Genomic DNA, 19,707 nt, shown 5'->3' with positions numbered 1-19,707 from the left:
ATATTTCCTATATTGTATAATATACACTTGTAGCTTATTTTATACATAATAGTTTGTCCTATTAATCCCTTACCTCAACATTGTTTCTCCCCACTTCGCTCTTCCCACTGGTAACCACTAGTTTGTTTCCTACATCTGTGAGTCTGCTTCTTTTTTGTTATCTTTCCTAGTTTGTTGTATTTTTTAGATTTCACATATAAGTGATATCATACAGTATTTGTATTTCTGTCTGACTTATTTCACTTAGCATAATGCTCTCCAAGTTTATTCATGTTGCTGCAAATGGCAAAATTTCATTCTTTTTTATGGCTGAGTAGTGTTCCATGGCATTTTTCTGAGAATTAGAACCAATAATTTTAAAATTTGTTTGGAAACACAAAATACCCCAAATAGTCAAAACAATCCTGAGAAAGAAGAATAGAGCTGGAGTATTCATACTCCCTGACTTCAAACTATACTACAAAGCTACAGTAACCAAAGCAGTATGGTACTGGAGCAAAGCTGGGTACATAGATGAATGAAACAGACTAGAGAGTCTAGAAATAAACCCACACACTTATGGTTCATTAATCTACAACAAAGGAGGCAAGAATATACAATGGAGAAAAGACAGTCTCTTCAAAAAGTGGTGTCGAGAAAGTTGGACACCTACAGGTAAATGAATAAATTAGAACTTTTTTTCACACTAAAACTCATTTTATAAGGCCAGCATAATCTTGATATTAAAGTCAGATAAGGACAATACAAGAAAACTACAGGCCAATATACGTGATGAATGTAGTTACAAAAATTCTCAATAAGATATTAGTCAGCCAAATTCAAAAGTGAATTAAAAGAATTATATACCATGATTGAGTAGGATTTATCCCAGGGATGCAAGGATGGCTCAATATACACAAATCAATAAATATAATACACTAAATTAATAGAATGAGAGATAAAAAAATATATGATTATTTCAATAAATGCATAAAAATCATTTCATAAAATTCAACCTCTTTTCCTGATTAAAAACTCTCAACAGAGAAGCTGTTCGCAGAGCGAGTTGAAGATGAATGCCAGAGGACTTGGATCTCAGCTAAAGGACAATATTCCAGTTACTGAACTTTCAGCAAGTCGACCTTTTGAAAGTCATGATCTTCTTCGAAAAGGTTTTTCTTATGTGAAAAATGAACTTTTGCCCAGTCATCCTCTTGAATTATCAGAAAAAAATTTCCAGCTCAACCAAGATAAAATGAACTTTTCCACACTGAGAAACATCCAGGGTCTATTTGCTCCATTAAAACTACAAATGGAATTCAAGGCAGTGCAGCAGGTCCAGCGTCTTCCATTTCTTCCAAGCTCAAACCTTTCATTGGATATTTTGAGGGGTAATGATGAGACTATTGGATTTGAAGATATTCTTAATGACCCATCACAAAGTGAACTAATGGGAGAACCACATTTGATGGTTGAATATAAACTCGGTTTACTGTAATGCAGTGTGCTGTTCATGGAAATAGAGGGGCTGCATCTTGTTTATAGTCGTTTTTTACTATAATTTGATGTGCACAACATTAAAATTACTGACACATGAGAAAAAAAAAACTCTCAACAAATTGAGGGGAGAAGGAAAATAATTCAGCTTAATAAAGGCTGAATATGGCAACTGACTAATATCATACTCAATGGTGAAAGGCTAAATCTTTTTCTCTGAGATCAGGGAAAATACAAGGGTGATCCCAGACCTCTTGTATTCAACATAGTACCAGAAGTCCTAGCCAGAGCAATTAGGCAAGAAAAATAAATAAAACACATCTGAATTGGAAAAAAAGAAATGAAATTGTCTTTGCCTGCAGATGGTATGATCTTATATATAGAAACCCTAAAGATTCCACCAGAAAAATGAGTACTAATAAATTTTAAAATTTCAGGATGGAAAATCAATTTATAAAAATCAGTTGCATTTCTATACACTAACAGTAAAATAACTGAAAAAGAAAAAGACACAAATAAATGGAAATAAATATAACTTGTGTTCATGAATTGGAAGAAACAATATTGTTAAAATTATTGTTAAAATATTGTTAAAACATTTAATAAGATTGTTAAAATACTACCCAAAACCATCTATAGATTCAATGCAATACTTATCAATAAGTTCAGTGTTATTTTTCACAGAAACAGAAAAAAAAAAACCTAAAATTTGTGTGGAACCACAAAAGACCCTGCATGGCCAAAGCAACATGAAAGAAAGACAAAGCTGAAGGCATCACGGTTCCTTTCAAATGATATTATAAAACTGTACCATTTGAAACACGGTGGTACTGGCATAAAAAGACAAATAGACCAATGGAACAGAATGGAGAGCTCAGAAATAAACTCTCGTATATAGTCAAGTAATATTTGACAGTGGAGTCAAGTTTACTCAATGGGGAAAGGATAGTCTCTTCAATAAGTGGTGTAGATAAAAGTGGATAATCACATACAAAATAATAAAATTAAATCCCTACCTTATGACACTAAAATATTAATTTTCAGTAAAGATCTCAGTATAAGACTTAAGAGTGTAAAACTTCTAGAATAAGAAAGGGAGAAATCTCCTTGACTTTGGTATTGGCAATGAGTCTTTGGGATATGGTACCAAAAGTAAAGGCAACATAAACAAAATAAACAAGAGGGACTATATCAAACTAAAGAAAACAAAACAAAAACAAACAAACAAAAAACACAATCTACACAAACAACCAAGAAGAAAAAAGGCAACCTATGAATGGGAGAAAATATTTGCAAAGCATGTATCTGCAAACAGATATCAAAAATGTATCCAAAATATATATGGAACTCATGTAACTCAAATCCAAATAAAATAACCTGATTTTAAAATGCCATAGGGGGCTTCCCTGGTGGCACAGTGGTTGGGGTTCCACCTGCCAATGCAGGGGACATGGGTTTGGGCCCTCGTCTGGAAAGATCCCACATGCCACGGAGCATCTAAGCCCGTGCCCCACAACTGCTGATCCTGTGATCTGGAGCCCATTAGCCACAACTGCTGAGCCTGCGTGCCATAACTACTGCAGCCCATGTGCCAGGATCCTGTGCTCCACAACAAGAGAAGCCACCGCAATGAGAGGCCCACACACCTCAATGAAGAGTGGCCCCCACTTGCCTCAACTAGAGAAGACCCATGTGCAGCAATAAAGGCTCAATGTGCCAAAAATAAATAAATTTAAAATGTCAGAGGAAATGAATAGCCATTTTTCCCAAAGAATACATACAAATTGCCCAGATTTGAAAAATTACGCAACATCATTAATCATCAGGGAAATGCAAATCAAAAACACATTGAGATATTACCTCTCACTTGTTAGAATAGCTACTTTAAAAAGGCAAGTGATAATAAGTGTTGGTTAGGATGTGGTGAAAAAGGAACCCTTGTGCATCAGTAATGGAAATGCAAAATTTTACAACACTATGGAAAACTCTATGGAGGTTCCTCAAAAAATTAAAAATAGAACTATCATATAATGCAGCTAAAAGTGTTCTGTACCCCAATTCAGTTTTCAGTGTGTGTGTGTGCGTGTGCGTGTGTGTGTGTGTGTGTGTGTGTGTGTTTGTAGGAGTTTACACCAAGTGGTTCTCCTATACCAGCTGGGTGTCCTACAATTCAATTTAATTCTGACACTACCTATCAAGAGATATCATCAGATTCCACTGGTTAAGGGCTCAGTCCCACAGACTGCCCTCCACTTTAGATGCCAATCACAAGACCAAATTGTTACCTGTGCTCCTGACCAACTGGTTACCAATTGGAGGATCCCACAACCCTTCTTTGGGTTTGATTAATTTACTAGAGTGGCTCAGAGGAATTGGGAAATCCACTAGATTACTGGTTTATTACAAAAAAAAAATTATTAAAGAATGTGAATCAATAGCCAAATGAAGAGAACAAAGGAGCTTCTCTCCTCATGGAGTTTGTGGCCTACATGACGTGATGATAATGTGAAAGACTTCTGCTTCCCTAAGTTGGAAGCTCTTTAAACCCCCTCCTTTGGTCTTTTATGGCACCAAAAGTAAATACAAATACTTATTTTATGCACTTAAAATATCATTGGTGGAACTCCACAAGTTTTAGCAATTGCCGAAATAAGTTCCCTAGCCAATTTCCAATTCAACATACAGTATTTCTGGAAAGAATTAAGTATGATAATTATGCTGCCCACATATTTTCCTTTAGTGTTTACAATAACCAAGGAAAAATTGATGCAAGATAATAAATACAGATAATATTTTCTTCTTAAGGCATGTCTCTCTAAGAGAGACATTATGGACATCAGCTACAAATTAGTATATCCATGTAAAGCTAAAATTAAAATTAAAATCTAGTAGGTAGCAAATGGAGATTTGTGCCACACAGACTGTAACTGCAGAAATAAGTACCTTCTAACAATGAGGACTTTCCCATTTAGGGAAAATAATTTTGAATTTTTTTTTTCCTTTATTTGATACAGCAATGTTGTCATGACCTTCATCCACTTTGGGAGTTTGGTAATATTTTCTTATGTCTTCTCTCCATGGGAATAAATGATTCTAAACTTGAAATCTCAGTACCTATGGGAAAAATAACTTTATAAATACTTCAAACACTTACATTTGTACCAACAAATGTTCTAATATGAATAAAAAAAGCATTCCCTTTCAAACACAGAAATGCATAACTAGAAACCAGATAACAGGAGTCCTACACACACAGTTCACTGTCAATTCTCAGAAGTATTTTACCTAATCTTCAATGGCACTATAATTATATATGTTTCTTATTAGGTTTTGCCTAACTAACTTGGCATTTCTATAGCTGTTTACTAGTAAATCTAAGTATTTGTTTATTCAGCTATAATCTTTGATATATGACAATCATCAATATTAATACAAATATTTTAAACCAATTTTATGCATTTATACATTCATTTCACAAACATTCCTTGAACAACCATTATTTGTCAGACACTTTCCTTGGCCCAGGAGATATTAAGAAAAGTTACACCTGATATCCTCTGCCCTTAAAATATAATTTTGGAAAAGAAAACAAACAAGAAAATATATTTTAATTCAAAGCAGTATGTCTGTTGTGAGAGCATGCTGTTAGGACTATATTGTGTGTATGTCTGCATGTGTGTGTATGTGTGTGTTTAGACATAATGTCATTGTCTTAATTTGGGTTGCCTCCAAAACAGATGCTAAGCAGGGATTTGGGTTCAAGTACTTTATTAAAGAGGTAATCACAGGAAGTCCTCTAAATGATTGATTTATACAGGAACTCTATTCAGTGGTCTGTACAGTAGGACTAAAGCAATGGTTCTCAAATGTTAAGAGTACCTCAGTTTGAGGGCTTATCATACAGATGGCTGGGCCCCACACTCAGAGCTTCTCATTCAGCAAGTCTGCCGTGGAATACAAGGACTTGCATTTTCATAAATTCCTACCTGATGATGAGGATGGGGAGGGGGTCTCAAGCCATTTTAGGAACCAATGGCTTAGTAGGTGTGAGCAGGGCACAATAGCATAAGCTATATTCACACATATTCAAATACTTTTGATATCCTTATTCTATCTAAACATCACAATTTTCTCATGCTTTCAACCATTTATTTCATCAACAATTGAACTTGTATAAGTTTCAGTCACACATAAACTTGGAAAGGCCTTGTGCTCTTATTAACTAGTCTTTAACCAGGTGATTAAATCCAGGTGGTTAATTAGAAAATATGTGACTGGTACAATACACTTATTTTATTTTAATATGGGGGGAGGAGATTCTTGTAGCTATAAACTAAATGTTCATCTTTGATTTGAAGGAGCAGGGTGCAAAGGTTACATTTATTGCACAAAAAAAATGTCCTTTGGAATAATAGCTTTTGGGTCCTAGATCAGGATGTGTGAGGAGAGAAAGCATGTGCATGTGTATTGATGATATACATGAATATCAAGAATAACTATATTGTGTTTATATATATTTGACAAAATTCTTCCAAGCATGAAATCAGAATTCTTCTCTGCATCAAGCAAAGTATTTCCATAAGGTTCATGGAGTTGGAATAAAAACAAAAGTCTCATAAATCAGTCTGGTAAAATAATTATGTATATATTAATATTTTACTGCTTTTGAATAAAGAATGTTTTGTGGAGAAACCTTTTATTCAGTTCTTGCCTGTGTCTACACTACAGGTAAAAAATCCATTTATGAAGGGAATTTTTAAAACAAAATGAGTGTTTGTATTTATGTGGGGAACGTGGTAACAAAGGAATGTACTTAACTGCAGTATGCTATTTGTTTTCACAAAACACACATGCAATTTTCTATTCTGACTGTACATTCAAATCCATGTAAAGAGGGCACTTTATTTTCCAAGGGCACTGAGTAGAATAATGTAAACTGACTGAAAAGAGAGAAACTTTACTACTGCATATACTCTGGGCCTTTAAAGGCACCAGAATTAGGAAAGCTAAGTGATAATATCAGCTACATAAATTGTTCATTTTAATATATAATTCTAGATGGTAAGCATCTGAGACAATTGTACTAAGTCTCTCCACTGAATATTTAGTTATTTCAATAAAATTGAGATATGCAAAGGAACAACATATGATAAATAAAACCTCTGTGCAAGAATGCCCTGATTGTGCAAGAATGCCCTGATTGTAAACATAAAAGTGTTGTAGCCCTTAAAGTTCATAGGCTAAGAAACTAAAGAGTAAAATTAATCTTCTCTTATTAGAAGCATTTAAATAATGCAATTTAAGTATCTAGCCTGAAAAAAGGTAATTAAATACTTCTTTAGGGTCAACATATACATATTAAATAAAACTTTCTTCCCTGAATCTTATTTTTAAATCTAATTTTGCTTACATGACTGATTCTCTTTCTTTTTGCTGAAATCCCAGTTATTTCAGTGCTCTAGTTTTCAACTAGGTATTATATTCCAATTCAGTTCCATGCTTCAAACCCTGTATTCTTTAAGAGAAGGCTTTGTGATTTGCCACGCCTTTTCTGGTTTTACGAGGATTCAACTTAAGCCAGGTTTTAAAAAAACAGCTATATAGGGAATGTCACTGATCCTTCATTAAATATTGAGAATTTACAGCCAGAAAATGGGGGGAGTATGGGGAGAAGAAGCAAAACTTGTGATTTAACACACAGATTCATTCAACAATTGCCAACCCCTTTTTTACCCCAGTTGCTGTGAAGCATCTTTAGTGTGTGTCATTTCATTCATTTCAGACAGCAGCATTCTGAGATTGTTGTTATCTCCTCATAGTATGCTCATTAACATGTTCATACCTGTTCAAACTGCCTCCTCTCTTGAAAGCTGTTTTACATGCATCCTACCTCCACTGCAAGTGCTCTTAGCCTGAAAAAAGCTCAAACTTCAAGACCAATTGCAAATGTCCTTTTCATTATAAAACGTTCTTATGTTTTCTACTTCCCAATATGAAACATTCTCTACTCTCTGTGCTCAGTGAACATTGTTTACAGGTTCAAATCTATATTAGAGTGCTTGTCACTTTGATTATAGTTTATAGCATATGTACCTGCTCTTCCACAAAGTCTATGAAATATTGGGAAGAATGCAAAAAACCTGTTCTTATTTTTTATTAGTCAATACAGTAAAAAATGTTTTCATGGGCTACCTTCTTCTTTGTAATTCAGTTCTGCTCAGTTCAAACAATATTTATTAAGTACATAATGTTGCCTTATAAATTGAGATAATCCTCAAGAATTCAAAGATGGATTAATATTTTGAATTTATGATAAGAGTGGCAGTTACGTATGCAGGTTATTTCATACAACAGAAATATGTTGTGGAGTTTTCCTGAGCAAGAAGTGTTATTTAGCCTAACACAAAAAAGTATGGTAGATTCTGGATTGGAAGAGGATCGGTCTTTTATCAAGCCTAAGTATCAGGAGACATAGGAATGAAAAAAAGGGTTACTCTTGGTAGAATATGGGCCTGAGCCTAGACAATCTTCTGAACCCAGAAAGTGTGTCTGTGTTTGTGTATGTCTACAAAAAGAGCTATGTACTAAGGTTTCTAAAAGATTTTACAGCTGAAGATAAACATTACCCAGTGATAAACTACTGCCTGGTCAGTGAAATCATAGTAGTCCTAGGCAATTGAAATGCTTTTGTCCAGTGGAGAATAAACATAACATGTAGCCAGTTTGCCAGGTTTTAGGAACAATGACCCTTTCAGGCTGATTCAGTCCAGCCAGCTATGGTGGCCAGATAATCTCTGCATTGTCTCTCAAGGCTAACATATTTTGTAGTTATTCCTTGCTCCATTTTCCAGTGTCTTTTTTTCCTAGCCATAAAAATGGTTAAATTCAATCATTTGGATTGAATATGTACCCTGAAGCTTGGGTGGTAGAAAGTCTTATGATAGCAAAAGGCAGGGTAAGAATCATTTATTTTGAACTGGGAAAAGTTTGAACCAACTGACAGTGAGGTGAAAAGAGTTTACAAAATGTGATCCAGCCAGACTCTTAAATCTTAAATGCTACCAAACATTTGCTCAATGCTATTCCAAAATCCTTAGTCAAATGAGAACATTTCTAAGAGAATTTAAAATTTCATGTTTTGTTATGGATCAGTAATATTCAGATTAGTTCCCCCAGTCTTTCTTCCTCTTTGACATCCAGACTAGGTTCAAATTTGCCTCTTTTGTTTCTTATCCTTCCCCCACACCCACTCCCACCTGGAAGTTTTCTATCATTGCTATACTATGTCTTTTATTTTCTTTTTAAATGGAGGGGAACATAACTTTGAGAAAATAGGAAAAAGAAAATAAAACTATAGTGGAGTAGCAATAAAAAAAAGGAGCAATAGAAAGACAAGAAGTACATGGTCTAGGGCTAGTTAGGAATATTTGGAGTGGGAGAAGGAAGTCCTGAAGAAAGTGGCACCAGGAACAAAGGAGATAAATGCAAAAAGAATGTGAGTTTTAAATGAGGCTATATAGCCCCTTCACTGTTTGAGAAATATGTGCAAAGAACTATTTATTTTTCAAACTTATATTTTAATTACTGGGCTATTTTTTTTCAACCAAAGAAGTACTTTGAGTCTGAACTATATGGGTTCTGATTTCAATAGAACTGAATGTTTATTTTCTTTCCCCAGATGTTCCATATGGTGTATATAGCCTCATTTGGGCAACATACTATTGTAAACTAAAACTGAGAGACTTTCATGTAGGTCTTTAAAAAGAGAATGGGACAACTGGTAATAGTTTTGTGTACTAGACAACTTAATTATTGACACTTAAGTGTAGAATCCTTGCTAACTTAAAGTATGGCATTAAAGAACATATTCAGTGGTCAAAATATTTATGATTAATTTAACAAAATGTATAAACACTATGTATTATGCATTCCTAGAAGAGGTGAATGGAAAGAGAGCTAATAGGATATATACATATTATTCTATCTACTTGTAAGGCCACCATATGCAAACAAAAGTTAATTTAAATAGCCAAATATGGTATAAAAATTTAATATATATTTATGATTATGTTCTTTAGTGAGTCTGTGGTCTATTGATTTTTTTTAATTTATTGAAATATAGTTAATTTACAATGTTGTGTTAATTTCTGCTGTACAACAAAGTGACTCAGTTATATATAGATACACTCTTTTGCATATTCTTCTCCATTATGGTTTGTCTCAGGATATTGAATATAGTCCCTGTGCTATAGAGTAGGACCTTGTTGTTTATCCATCCTATATATAATAGTTCATCTCTGCTAATCTCAAACTCCCAATCCTTCCCTCCCTAACCCATCTCCCCCATTGGCAACAACAATTCTGTTCTCTAAGTGTGTGAGTCTGTTTCTGTTTCATAGATATGTTCATTTGTGTCATATTTTAGATTCCATATATAAGGGATATATATATGGGATATATAAGGGATATATATAAGGGATATCATATGGTATTTGTCTTTTTCTTAAAGACACTTAGTATGATAATCTCTAGGTCCATCCATGTTGCTGCAAATGGCATTATTTCATTGTTTTTGATAGCTGAGTAATATTCCATTGTATGTATGTGCCACATCTTCTTTATTCATTCACCTGTTGATGGACATTTAGGTTGTTTCCATGTCTTGGCTATTATAAATAGTGCTGCTATGAATATAGGGATGCATGTATCTTTTCAAACTATAATTTTGTCTAGGCATATGCCCAGAAGTCAGATTGCTGGATCATGGTAACTTTATTATTAGTTTTTTTGAGAAACCTCCATATGGTTTTTCATAGTGGCTGCACCAATTTACATTCCCACCAACAGTGTCAGAGGGTTCTATTTTCTCCACAACCTCTCCAGCATTTGTTATTTGTAGATTTTTTAATGATGGCTATTCTGACCTGTGTGAGGTGGTACTTCACTGTAGTTTTGATTTGCATTTATCAAATAATTAGCAATGTTGAGAATGTTTTCATGTGCCTATTGGCCATCCATATGTCTTCTTTGGAGAAATGTCTATTTAGGACTTCTGCCCATGTTTTGATTGTGTTTTTTTGTTGTTGTTTGTTTTTGTTGTTGTTGAGTTGTGTTGTTGAGCTATTTGTATATTGTGGAAATTAAGCCCTTGTCATAAATAGCTATTATTATGTCGAGATATGTTCCCTGTATACACACTTTCATAAGGGTTTTTATCGTGAATGCTGAATTTTATCAAATGCTTTTTCTGCATCTATTGAGATGATCATGTGTTTTTTTGTCCTTTCTTTTGTTGATACAGTGTATCACATTGATTGATTTGAGTATGCTGAACCATCCTTGTGACCCTGGGATGAATCCAAAGGTATATTACCTCTTTTATGTGTTGTTGGATTCAGTTTGCTAATATTTTGTTGAGGATTTTGTGTTTGTATTCATCAAAGATATTGGCCTGTAACTTTTTTGTTTTTTGGTAGCATCTTTGTCTGGTGTTGGTATAAGGGTGATGGTGGCTTCAGAGAATGTTTTTGGGAGTGTTCCTTACACTTCAATCTTTTGGAAGAATTTGAGAAAGATTGGTATAAGTTCTTCTTTGTATGTTTGGTAGAATACCCTGTCATCTGGCCCTGAACTTTTGTTTGTAGGGAGGGTTTTGTTGTTGTCGTTGTTTTTGTTTGTTTGTTTGGGTTTCTTTTTTAGAGATTCTATTTCATTTCTAGTGATTGGTCTGTTCAATTTATCTGCTTCTTGATTCAGTTTTGGTGGGCTGTATGTTTCTAGAAAGTTGTCCATTTCTTCTAGATTGTCAAATTCGTTGGCATATAATTGTTCATAGTATTCTCTTATGTTTTCTTGTATTTCTGTGGTATCAGTTGTAATTTCCCCTCTTGCATGTCTTAATTTGTTTATTTCTGTCTTCTCTCTTTTCTTCTTGGTGTGCCTGGCCAGAGGTTTTCAATTTTGTTTGCCCTTTCAAAGAACCAGCTCTTGGTTATATTGATTTTTTCTACTGATTTTTTAAACTCTATTTTATTTATTTCCTCTCTTATCTTTATTGTCTCCTCCTTTGTGCTGACTTTAGATTTTGTTTGTTCTTCTTTTTCTAATTCTTTTAGGTGGTGGGTTAGGTTGTTTGAGATTTTTCTTGTTTCTGAAAGAAGACCTGTATCACTATGTATTGGGTTGGCCAAAAATTTCATTTGGTTAGTGAATACGTTTTCAATAAAGGTCATCTTGAAAATGAAAAATGTGTCTTTTGTTTTTACTTAAAAGCAAATGAACATTTTGACTGACCCAGTGCTTCTCTCTGAGAACTGCTGTTGCTGCATCCCATAGATTTTGTATGGTTGTACTTTCATTGTCATTTGCCGCAAGGTATTTTGAAATTTATTTTTTAATTTCATAGTTTACCCACTTGTTATTTAGTAGCATGTCGTTTAATCTCCATATAATTGATTTTTTCTCATTTCTTTTTCTGTGGTTGATTTCTAGTTTCATACTGTGTGGACAGAAAAGATACTTGAAATAATTTCTATACTATTAAATTTGTTGAGGCTTATTTTGTGCCATAGTATGAGGTCAATTCTAGAGAATTCTCCATGTACACTTGAAAAGAATGTGCATTCTGCTTTTTTTTGGACCTAATGTCTTGAAAATATCAATTAAGTCTAACTATTCTGTTATATCATTTAGGATCTCTGTTGCCTTATTGATTTTCTGTCTCATAGATCTGTCCATTGATGTGAGTGGGGTGTTAAAGTCTCCTGCTTTTATTGTATTCCTGTTAATTTCTCTCTTTATGTCTGTTAGTATTTGTTTTATATATTTGGGTGCTCCTATAATGGGTGCATATTTGTTGATAGGTATAATATCCTCTCCTTGTATTTATCCTTTTATCATTATATAGTGTCCTTCTTTATAGCCTTCGTTTTAAAGTCTATTTTGTCTGATATGAGTATTACAATCTCTGCTTTCTTGTTATTTCATGTTTGCATGAAATATATTTTTTCATCCCCTCACTTTCATTCTATGTATGCCCTTTGCCTTAAAGAGGGCTCTTGTAGGAAGTATATTGTAGACTCTTTTTTTTTTTTAATCCAATCTACCTGTGTCTTTTGATTGGAGAATTTAGTTCATTGACATTTAAGGTAATTATTGATAGATACATAATTATTACATAATTATTGCTGTTTTAAACCTTGTTTCCTGGTTGATTTTGCATTTTTTCTTTGTCCCTTTCTTTATTCTTTTTTTTTAAATTTTTATTTATTTATTGTTTTAACATCTTTATTGGGGTATAATTGCTTTACAATGGAGTGTTAGTTTCTGCTTTATAAAAAAGTGAATCCGTTATACATATACATATGTTCCCATATGTCTTCCCTCTTGTGTCTCCCTCCCTCCCACTCTCCCTATCCCACCCCTCCAGTCTGTCACAAAGCACCGAGCTAATATCCCTGTGCCATGCGGCTGCTTCCCACTAGCTATCTACCTTACTACATTTGTTAGTGTGTATATGTCCATGACTCTCTCTCGCCGTCAAAACTCACCCTTCCCCCTCCCCATATCCTCAAGTCCATTCTCTAGTAGGTCTGTGTCTTTATTCCTGTCTTACCCCTAGGTTCTTCATGACATTTTTTTTTCTTAAATTCCATATATATGTGTTAGCATACGGTATTTGTCTTTTTCTTTCTGACATACTTCACTTTGTATGACAGACTTTAGGTCTATCCATCTCATCACAATGTGTAGGTCGCTGGAGGGCGTCTGTTTTCTGCTCAGACAGGACGGGGTTAAAGGAGCCGCTGATTCGGGGGCTCCAGCACACTCAGGCCAAGGGTAGAGGGGGGGAGGGAGGGGCACTGCGTGCAGGGCAGGCCTCCGGCAGCAGAGGCCGGCATGACATTCCCGGCTAGCAGTGGTGCACTAACCCCTTCAGGCTATGTTCAAGCCGCCAACCCCAGTCCTCTCCCTGCTCTCCGTCCGAAACTGAAACCTGAGCCTCAGCTCACAGACCCGCCCGCCCCAGGCAGGTGAGCAGACAAGCCTCTCGGGCTGGTGAGTGCCGGTCGGCACTGATCCTCTGTGCGGGAATCTCCCCGCTTTGCCCTCCGCACCCGTCGCTGTGCACTCCTCCGCCGTCCCGAAGCTCCCCCCTCCGCCTCCCGCAGTCTCCACCCGCGAAGGGGCTTCCCAGTGTGTGGAAACTTTTCCTCCTTCACAGCTCCCTCTCACTGGTGCAGGTGCCATCCTTATTCTTTTGTCTCTGTTTTTTCTTTTTTCTTTTGCCCTACCCAGGTATGTGGGGAGTTTCTTGCCTTTTGGGAGGTCTGAGGTCTTCTGCCAGCTTTCAGTAGGTGTTCTGTAGGAGTTGTTCCACGTGTAGATGTATTTCTGGTGTATCCGTGGGGAGGAAGGCGATGTCCGCGTCTTACTCTTCCGCCATCTTCAAGGTCCCCCCTGTCCCTTTCTTTTTCTTTTTTCTTCCACTTTGTGGTTTGATGATTTTCTTTTGTATTATGCTATGTTTTATTTTTGTTTTTTGTGAATCTGTTGTATGTTTTTGATTTGTTGTTGCCCTGTTTTTCAAGTATGTTAACCCCTTCCTATACCTACTTGCTTTAGACTGGTAGTCAAATAGGCTAAAACACATTCTAGAAAAAAATTTATATTTTTTTACTCTCCTCCCCACATTTTATGATTTTGATGTCCTCTTTTGCATCTTCATCCTTTTGTTGCTCATTGTGAATATCATAATTTTCACAGAAATATTTGTATTTTTTTAATCTGTGTTCTAGCTTATTTAAGTGGTTTACTTTCCAACTGTGATTTTTCTCTTTCCTATAGATTCTTTTTTTTTTTTTTTTCTATTTAGAGAAGTCCTTTCAATATTTCTTTTAGGATAGGTTTAGTATTGCTGTATTCTTTTAGTTTTTGATTGTCTGAGAAATTCTTTATTTCTCCTTCTATTCTAAATGATAATCTTGCTAGGTAGAGTATCCTAGGTTGCAGATTTTTCCCTTTCAGGATTTTTAATATATCTAGCTAGTCCCTTCTGGCCTGCAACGTTTCTGTAGAGAAATCAGCTGATAGCCTTATGGGAGTTTCCTTGTAATTAATTCTATGTTTTTCTCTTGTTGCCTTTAGAATACTCTCTTTATCTTTAACTTTTACCATTTTAATTATAATATGTCTTGGTGTAGATCTGTTTGGGTTTATCTTGTTTGGGACCCCCTGTGCTTCCTGTATCTGGATATCTGTTTCCTTATTTAGATTTGGGAATTTTTCAGCCATAATTTGTTTAAATACATTTTTAATCTCCTTTTTTCTCTTTCTGAGATCTCTATTATGTGTACATTGGCAAGCTTTATATTATTCCATTGGTCTCTTATAATGCTTTCTTTTTTTAAATTATTTTTTATTTGGGTTTCTGCTGTTCTAACTGGGAGATTTCCATTATTCTATCTTCCAGATCACTTATTCATTCTTCTGCATTATTCATTCTGCTATTCATAGCCTTTAGTTCACCTTTCATCTCTTCAAATGAATTCTCTAATTTTTTTTGGCTCCTTCTTATAGTTTATAGTTCCTTTTTACAGTAATCTGCATTTCTGTCAATAGCCTTTTTTAATTCTTTCAGCATTTTCCTTATCTCCTTTTTGAACTCAGTGTCTATGAGAGTGAAGTGGTCTGTTTCATTGTTTGTTCTTTCAGGGGAATTCTCTCAATCTTTTAATTGGGAGTGGTTCTTCTGCTTCTCCATTTTACTTTATTTCTCTTGCTCTATAAGTTTAGGAGAAACAGTTATCTACCATGGTCTTGGAGGTCTATTTTTATGTGGGAATATCCCTGTATAGTCTGTGTGGGTTTAATATTTTTTGGTGTGAGGGCTGTTTTTAGTATGGATGACTGTCAAATTTTCCTCAGTGTGTGCTGGCCATTATCCCCTTGATATGAGGTGTGACTGATGTTGTGGTGACCACAGCCTGCACTGGATATTGTGTGGGGTCTCTTTTTTGCTCTGTGGTTGTTACTGCCATGTCAGGGACAGGTTCTTCTCCTTAGATGTTGGAGTAGAAGCCCCCAGATCTGTTTCTGAACTGCATTTCTGAGCTGTGGTGCATGGTAGACAGGATTGGAGCACTTCCACTGGGAGAGGAGCCACTGAGTATTCCTCCACCAGAGATGTTCACTGGTGAGTGTGCTCTGTTGTGTCACCTTTTACCTACTGTGTGGGCTTACAAAGCACACTGTTGTTGACACTGCCTTTGGCCCTTCTCAACCATGGTTTATGCCAGCAATTGACCCTGGTGTCTCTCAGGTGTTGTTTTCACAAGGCCACCAGTGCAGATCCACTTAACTCAGGTCCCAGGACTACAGTACTCATGCACGTGGACCCTCTGTGGGAGCTATGGAGGCAGTTCAGACCCTGGCCTGGCTCAACCCCCATGTGTACATGCCCATGAAGCCCACAGTTGCTAAGGTCAGACCTATCTCTGCCACATGAGCACCTGTTGTCCATTCAGATGTTCTGCAGGCACCGAATTTACAAAGCTGGTGGTGAAGGTGTAAATCCACAATTCACACAGCCACAGGGAGAGATTTCAGCTTTGCTTCCTAGGTCACATAGCCCCTTGGGTGATTTCAGCCGCACCTCGGCATGTGGGCAACCCACTGTCATCTGCTCCCAGGGTCTGCTGAGGTGGCATCCAGAGTGAATGAGCCTTCCCAGGCAGAAGCCTCCCCTGGAGCCCCTGGAGGCAGGGGCCATCACATGGAGAAAGAAACTGCAATGGTAACCCCACCTTTCCCTTCACATACCACTTTAACAATGTCACTTCCCTTCTATGGCAGCCCAGACTCCTTCCAAAAATGCTCCTGGTTATGACACCCCACACTGCAGTCACTTCTGACTGTATCCATGCAGCCAACAGCAGTACTCTCCCCTGGTCTGTCCTCTAAACACTGGGTTCCAGCACCCAGATCCCACCCGTACCAGAGGACGCATGTCTCAGGTTGGGGTGCGCGTGGCGGTGGCAGAGATTATCTGTGTAGGTCTTTCTCTATCTTGCCTGCCACAAACCAGTTTTTGCACTCTTCTCTCAGCCTCTGAAGCACCTTTTATGACCCAGCTTATCTCCCTGCCATTGAGGGGTCTTCCCAGAGTGTGGAAACCTCTCCTGTCCTTCAGCTCCCTCCCAGGGGCACAGGTCCAATCTCACTTCCTTTATTTTTTTTCTTGTTGTCTTACCTGGTTGCATAGAGATCTTTCCTGTCTTTTCAGGTGTATGAGGTCTTCTGATAGTGTTTGTGAGGTGCTCTGTGAGAATTGTTACATTTCCAGATGTATTCTTTTGTGCTGTGTGTGTGTGTGTGTGTGTGTGCTAGTTTCTGCTTTATAACAAAGTGAATCAGCTATAAATAAACATATAACCTCATATCTCTTCCCTCTTGCATCTCCCTCCCTCCCACCCTCCCTATCCCACACCTTTAGGTGGTCACAAAGCACCAAGTTGATCTCCCTGTGCTATGCAGCTGATTCCCACTAGCTATCTATTTTACATTTGGTAGTGTATATATGTCCACGCCACTCTCTCACTTTGTCCCAGCTTACCCTTCCCCCTCCTCATGTCCTCAAGCCCATTCTCTATGTCTGCATCTTTATTCCTGTCCTGCCCCTAGGTTCTTTAGAACCTTTTTTTTTTTTCCCACACACTCTCATGCTTACTTTGAAGTAATAGCATGTATTATAATAGGCTATATCAAGGTTTCGCAATCTGAGCACTATTTGGAGCAGATGATTATTTATTTATTTATTTTATTTTATTTTTTTTTTTGCAGTACGTGGGCCTCGCACTGTTGTGGCCTCTCCCGTTGCGGAGCACATGCTCCGGACGCACAGCCTCAGCGGCCATGGCTCACGGGCCTAGCCTCTCTGCAGCATGTGGGATCTTCCCCGACCGGGGCACGAACCCGCGTCCCCTGCATCGGCAGGCGGACTCTCAACAACTGTGCCACCAGGGGAGCCCTGGACCAGATAATTCTTAGTTGTGGAGTCTGTACTGTGCAATGTAGAATGCTTGGCAACATCCCTGGCCTTTACCCATTACATGCCAGTTTTAATCCTCTCCCCAGTTGTGGCAATTAAAACTATCTCTAGACACTGTCAGATATTCCCTGGGAGTTAAAATAACTCCTGGTTGAGAATTACTAGGCTGTATTATACCACAAGAATAAATAACTCAATGGCTTAATACCCCAAATGTTTATATCTTGCTCACATAAATTCTACTGGGCAACTTTCCAGGGCACTTGTACTCTATGCTGTGGCTAAGTATTCTGAGCTACTTTGGTTTTATGGTACTTCCAATCAACACATGCTTCCTAGATCATCATGGAAAGTAAAGGGAGAGTGTAAAATTGAACACAAGCTCTTAAATATTTATGTCCAGAAGTGACATTTTTCACTTCTGTTCACATTTCATTGATCAGAGCAATTCACATGGCCATGCCTACCTTTAAGTGGGTGAGAAGTAAGATCTCCTTCCAAGAAGATTAATGAACATACTGTTGTCTAGTGCAAGTATTAACTGTTAAACTCCACTTTCTTCAATGAACTATGCTACCAAAAAGAACTATAGTACTGTCAAGGGTAGAGAGGCAGGATAGTATGAGATTGTGTATTCTGGAACAAAAATACTTGGCACTGAACCCCAGATTTATAGCTGTCAGTGTAGACACAACGTGTCTAATACTCACTGTGCCTGAGTTTCCTCATCTGTAAAATAAGAGATAATAAAAGTATCTAACTCACAGGGAGCTATAGCTTTTTCTATAAATGTGTTTATAGAAAAACACTTTTAATGTGTTTAAATAAAACACTTTTAAATGTGTTTAAATAAAAAGAAATAGTATACAGAGAGAATAATTGTATACTTTTTTTATAAAGAGGGTGAAAACAGTACAAAAAGTGATGTGTATTCAGAGGAATTTATAGACTTTTAATATGACAACTCCACAAATAAAAATGTCAAGAAATGCATGTTTCCAGTATAACTTGGAGCTGCTTACCAAATGCAGGAAAATAAATCAATAAATGTTGAAAAATGTTTGAAAGTATATTATTAAAAGTATATAGTATAAAGTATATAGTATAAAGTATATAGACAAAATGAGATAGCAATGTACTTGCTGTCTGTTCATCAAAGTCCTGTTACAACTGTTAAATATTAACTATAGATGAAAATATGTCTTTTCTTGCTTATTATTAGAATTTTACTAAAATATTTCCCTTAAAAAGGTACTCAATACTAGTTAAAATATCCACCCATTTAAAGTATCATGAAAATACTAATACCTAATTGTTTAGTCTATAGTAGTGTTTGTTCAACATTTCCTTTCATGAAAACTCATTAATCTTTTATTCAGATAGCATCACCCCTCACTATCATTTACTACTGGGTTAAGGTTGCAGGGTCACAACCACTGATACAAAATAACTGAGTTACAACACACTTTTTTTTTCTCTTTCTGCTGTTGGATTTCTTTTAGAAGACATTTAAGGAATCGTTTTCATTCTGACTCTATAAAAATGAATGTTCTTCCATTTGCACTGTATTTGTGATTTGGTTTCCTAAATTTCTCAGATTCACCTGCTTTACAACTTTTAAAGCATTAAACATACTTAGACACTGGCTTCCATCTTATTTATAATTTTATCTGTATGTCACCCCTTCAGCAGAATTCTGATCTAGTCTTTCTGATCTTGGCTTCTTTTGTCCCTCTTTGATTGTTATAACCACATAAAGCTTCAGATGGACAAATTTCCTATTTGCACCCAACTTCCAAGTATCTTATTGGCCTGCTTGAGATTAGAAGGGAAGATTCAGAAAGAGTAAAAAATTTATCTCATTAGGTCATATTTTTAAAGTGTCATAACCATGTGATGAGATTGTTAAAAATGTATGTTGCTAAGATTCACCTCAGACCTGGTGAATCAGAATCTCTGGGTATGAATCATTGGAAATCCATATTATTAAGAAACTCTCCAGATGATTTATACACATACCACATCACTGTAACCAGATAATAGGATCCTACTATATATCTAAAATTCATTTATAGAAAAAAATAAAATGAGCAAAATGAATTATATGAAATATTTTTCATCAAGCATGTAAAATCATTTTTATATTCACTTTACAAAAATTACATACATATGTATTTAATGAT

General features: G+C 36.2%; 1 pseudogene across 1 annotated transcript; it reads left to right on the top strand.

Annotated features, from left to right (window-relative positions):
- Positions 1–1,030: 1,030 nt before the first annotated feature.
- On the top strand, positions 1,031–1,578 carry LOC112407572 (proteasome maturation protein pseudogene; annotated as a pseudogene). Its single transcript, XR_003004798.1, has one exon. The product of XR_003004798.1 is annotated as a proteasome maturation protein pseudogene (transcript).
- Positions 1,579–19,707: the final 18,129 nt, after the last annotated feature.

This window comes from Neophocaena asiaeorientalis, unplaced genomic scaffold, assembly GCF_003031525.2.
Source record: "Neophocaena asiaeorientalis asiaeorientalis breed wild unplaced genomic scaffold, Neophocaena_asiaeorientalis_V1.1 scaffold485, whole genome shotgun sequence".
Classification (NCBI taxonomy): domain Eukaryota; kingdom Metazoa; phylum Chordata; class Mammalia; order Artiodactyla; family Phocoenidae; genus Neophocaena; species Neophocaena asiaeorientalis.
This window is presented reverse-complemented; position numbering and strand designations above follow the sequence as displayed.